This window comes from Scylla paramamosain, chromosome 30 (genome assembly GCF_035594125.1).
Source record: "Scylla paramamosain isolate STU-SP2022 chromosome 30, ASM3559412v1, whole genome shotgun sequence".
Lineage (NCBI taxonomy): Eukaryota > Metazoa > Arthropoda > Malacostraca > Decapoda > Portunidae > Scylla > Scylla paramamosain.
In genome coordinates, this window is record NC_087180.1 from 5,873,669 (window position 1) to 5,879,114 (window position 5,446).

Here is a 5,446-nt window from a genome sequence, read left to right on the forward strand (position 1 = left end):
TCGCTTGTTGTTGTTTATCCACTGCACTAGTTGCTGGTAATTGTCGATGCCTGACTCCAAGCAAATTTCACAGAAGTTTGTCACCCTTGATGTGAAATATCGTATCGCAATGTAATTAGCCATACCAGTACATTCGGGGTGAAATGAATCATTACAGTGGTCACACTTCGCTGCCACCACTAGTAAGCTTTCCGAACATTTTCCACACACTTTTTCGACTGGAGTCTCGACTTTAGAAGGTATTAACCTATTCATTATGCTTGGTGTTTTCGCAGTTTCGTAGCGAGCTGCAGTGGCGCTGACCATCACAATAACACCATGGATGATGAATGTTTGTTGGTTAGACAATACACCTTGGTGTTTCACGGTAAACTCCAGGCACCTCCGCATTCGATCGCGGTCAGAACGAGACACACACACACACACACACACACACACACACACACACACACAACCTTAGGGAATCCATCAATGATATTCCCTGAAGACCACTTACATCACACAGAAATCACGTTAGAGGATAATCCTCATAGATTCTACACTTAGCAAAACAAAATATAAGTATAAATAGGATTTATATTCTGCCTACAGTACAATCTTGCGACACCAGATTGATTGATACAGCCTTAATTACTTTTACGTGAGTCACCTGTACGCTGACGAGGCAACAGGTGGGCTCGGTTACACTCTCCTAAACTATATGGACTAACATTTAATAATGGTATCATGGAGTTCTTATGTTAGGTTACGTCCGGTTAGATGAGGGCAGGCGAGGTGAGGTAAGCTTAAGTTAGGTCAGGTTAGGTTAGGTTAGGTCAGATCAAGTTTATGCTAAATCCGGATTGTATTTATTTCCGTGACTCTAAAAGGGAAACAGAAGTTAGGTTACAGATATACACTTGTATATGTGTGTCTCTGTAAAGAGAGGGAGATTATGGTATGCAGGAAAGGTGTTACCGAAGGGACACTTGTAAGTGAGACATGAGGTGTGTTAAGGGCTTGTTAGGTGAGGAGTCTGGAGGTGAAGTGAGGAAAGGTCTTTATATCTTAGTGTGTATCCCCTTCGATAGCTTCCTTTTATTTTACCATTTCCATCCTTAAATATGAAGACAAAATAAGAACGGAAGTGAAAGGGAGATGAGGCATGCCAACTGAGGAGAGGAGCCTTGCCCTTCTGTACGGTGTCTTACTGAGGGGAGAGGCTGAGGGCGTGACGGCAGGAAAATACAAAATTTCCTATCCGTTCATGGCAGATTTTCTTCATGTTCACTTATGTACCCACAGTGCAGGAATCTCTCTCTCTCTCTCTCTCTCTCTCTCTCTCTCTCTCTCTCTCTCTCTCTCTCTCTCTCTCTCTCTGTCGATTACACACACACACACACACACACACACATGATCTAGTGACGTAGTGGTCAGCGCGCTCGATTCACAATCGATTAACAATCGCGTTTGATTCCCAGGCCAGATCAGAAGTCTTTGGGCGGACTTCTTTGCAGTGTGGGCCCCCGTTCACCTAAAAGGAAAAGTATACGGGGTGGCCTGATCATCTCAGGCCTGGTCCTCTAGATTGGTCGGCGCCAAATAGCAGCCATCGTATCTCAGTGTAAGATACTACCTTAGGGTTAACGTATGTATACTTTAGATGTAATGTGTATGTTAACATGTAAGTTAATATGTAACGTGTGGATTTTCAGCCACACCGAGTTATTGTTATTATTAATACTATTATTATTATTATTATTATTATTATTATTATTATTATTATTATTATTATTATTATTATTACACACACCCACACAGCAATGATAATAATGAATACAACAAAAATAATAATGATAATAATTGTTATAATAATAATAATAATAATAATAATAATAATAATAATAATAATAATAATAATGATAATAGATAAAGAATGATATCATTGTTTCGTGAACATTGAGGAAAGAATCTTCTATTACAGACATGCTCGCGCACGATCACACACACACACACACACACACACACACACACACGTAGTCTCATACCGATAATTAATCAGTATTTCCTTGACGAATTGCATAATAGCAACGTAAAATGAACTTGATATTTTTCCACTCTGATTCGTGTAACTTCAAATACCTGATTAATCGGTGGCTTGGACTTGGCTACGGTTAAGGTCATGGTGTGCAAAGTTTGTGAAGCTTACAATCAAGAACTTGTTGGTTCCTCGCAGGCCTGTTCTGTGCTTGGGGGTTTATATTTTAGGAGGTGTTACTTTGGAGTTTCAGTTAGAGGTGATGGTGGTGGTGGTCGTGGTAGTGGTATTAATTATGGTGGTTTTTGGTGGTGCTGGAGTAGAGTAACAATTGATTTCTCGTCAGAAAATCAAACTAATGTTTTCATTTTTCTTCTACACTTGAAACACTACACACGATCTCTCAGCACACTGCTCTCAACACATTGCTGTCAACAAACTTTTGTCTGCCCATTGTTCTTAACACACTGCTCTCAACACATTGCTGTCAACAAACTGCTGTCAACACACTGCTGTCAACACACTGCTGTCAACACACTGCTGTCAACACATTGCTGTCAACACATTGCTGTCAACACACTGCTGTCAACACACTGCTGTCAACGCACTGCTGTCAACACATTGCTGTCAACGCACTGCTGTCAACACACTGCTGTCAACACATTGCTGTCAATGCATTGCTGTCAACACACTGCTGTCAACACACTGCTGTCAACACACTGCTGTCAACACATTGCTGTCAACACATTACTGTCAACACACTGCTGTCAACACACTGCTGTCAACGCACTGCTGTCAACACATTGCTGTCAACGCACTGCTGTCAACGCACTGCTGTCAACACATTGCTGTCAACACACTGCTGTCAACACACTTCTGTCAACACACTGCTGTCAGCGCACTGCTGTCAACACATTGCTGTCGACACATTGCTGTCAACGCACTGCTGTCGACACATTGCTGTCAACGCACTGCTGTCAACACACTGCTGTCAACACATTGCTGTCAATGCATTGCTGTCAACACATTGCTGTCAACACACTGCTGTCAACACACTGCTGTCAACACACTGCTGTCAACACACTGCTGTCAGCGCACTGCTGTCAACACATTGCTGTCAGCGCACTGCTGTCAACACATTGCTGTCAACACATTGCTGTCAACGCACTGCTGTCGACACATTGCTGTCAACACACTGCTGCCAACACACTGCTGTCAACACACTGCTGTCAACAGACTGCTGTCAACACATTCCTGTCAAAACACTGCTTTGAACCTACTGCTTTCAACACACTATTCTCTGTATACTGCTGTCAACATTGCTCGTAACACTGCAACATTCAACACTGAACTTTGAGAGCACTGCTCTCGGTGCATGCACTGCTGTCAACGTACTACACGACACTCAAAGCATTACACTCATGGCGCTACATTCGACAATGCACACAAAATACATTACACTCGGTACACTTCAGTCAACACCCTTTATATCCAATACTTTGCAGTTAACATACTGCAATCATAACTCTGCTCGATACACTCGATGCACACGATACACACACCACAACATGACACATCTTTGTCAGCACCACACAGAGAGCAGCATGCTTCTCACCACTCCCCAGGGCAAGTGTGCAGTGGTACGGGAACGGCGGAGGCTCACTTGTAGCTCACCAGTGAACGTTGTTTAAACCACCCCACAAAAAAAAAAAAAGCAAACAATGAAAATGAATGTTTATCTTAGTCAGTATACCACCACCACCATCACTACCACCCTCATTAGCACTACATTTATCATTATTATAATGACTGTCATTGCCAGCTTTTCTCAATGTTCTCTATTCCATTTCTTTTTGTATTTATGTATGTATGTATGCATGTATGTATATATGTATTATGTATGTATGTATTATGTCCTACACCAAATAAACATCCAATACTACAAGATGTAACTCCTTCACCTCAAATCCCTATCCTGTAGGAGGCACGATTGGAGGATGCTATACCATTCCCTTTACAAGTGGTGTACCCAGCTGGTACAGCAGCTGTAGGTCACCATCTATAGCAGGTCATCATTCGCTGCAGATCATCATTTGCAGGTCATCCAATGTTGATTGCAAGTCACCATTTATTGCAGGCCATTATCCATAGCAGGTCACCATTCATAAGTCACAATCATTGCAGATCACCATCATAGCAGGTCACCATTCATAGGAGGATACCACTAGTCGCAGGTCACCATTTATTGCAAGTCATGGAATATACTGTACTACTGTGTCTTTTTTGGTGTCAAACTTAATTTTTTGTCCCTCTATTGTTTCTTCATCTGGTCACAAAGCCGTCACTCCATCGGCACCACCATCGCCATGCACGGGTTCTTCCCTGAGGCATCTGCAAGACGCTCCTATAACTTCCCTAGTTTCACTGTCACCAACCTGCAGGTCACCAAGACTCAGTCAGGTCTATGCCACTAAGAGTTGGACAGGATGTCTGTTTGGCATCTCTGTCGTCAAAGTTCTTAAAGGGAAGTGGGACTGGCATGCTTGTCCCGCACATCATGTTTGGAAGCTAACGCTGTAGTGCTGTGTTGCATAAGGAAAGTACAAGCTTGGGTATGTTTGAAAATACGCTTTGATTTTAATTTGCGAAGTGTGTATGTTCTGAGGATGTAACTTTCCAGGTCATGAGATGAGTCTGTGCAGGTTTTGCATACACTTCATCAGTTTGTGGAAGGTGCTGGCTTCGCGGCTGTAACTTCCTGAGATCGTAAGGAAAGTGTAAGTCCGCGTAGGAATGCATTTTTTTTTCTGTTTTAACGTAATAAAAAAAAGTTGTAAAAATGTAGGGGATATAATTTCTTTAGGTATGTGGTGGGAGTAGTCTTGACGAGGGCAAATGAAAGCCGGGACCCTTAGGCTCTCTTCGAATAATTTCGTCTCCTCCGACGCTGTGCTCTAGCAGAGGCGATTATCTAGCGGTAATCGCCTTCATCTAAAGGAGACTGTGCGAGGAGTCTGGGTGTGCGAGATTGTTTCCCCTCTAGCAGGCCTTGCCGCTACTTGTGCCGCGATCTATGATAAGTGATTTTACTACATATATATATATATATATATATATATATATATATATATATATATATATATATATATATATATATATATATATATATATATATATATATATATATATATATATACTTGTCTTACAAGACAAGTAAATTATAGATATATATCAACCAGTTCTTGGAAACAACAAAATTTATGCTATTCAAACCTTCTTTACGTAAGTAGTGGTGACAACGCTCCCGTCTCACGGAGGAATATTTGGCATATCAGGGACTGCCACACTGCCACATGTAGGTCTGATAGCTTCTTGCAGTTTGCTTTATTTTCTTGTGTTCTTGTTATCTTAGATTAAATTCCTTGTCAA

The 5,446-nt window shown here is 41.6% G+C and overlaps 1 protein-coding gene across 1 annotated transcript in view; it reads right to left on the minus strand.

Moving 5' to 3' along the window:
- Nucleotides 1-5,236: 5,236 nt before the first annotated feature.
- The window catches only part of LOC135116183 (uncharacterized), a 116,541-nt gene continuing 116,331 nt past the window's right edge, over nt 5,237-5,446 (minus strand). The window contains exon 3 of the mRNA XM_064033488.1: nt 5,237-5,446. This exon is cut by the window's right edge and continues 2,359 nt beyond it. The gene's annotated coding sequence lies outside the window, so the exon portion shown is untranslated.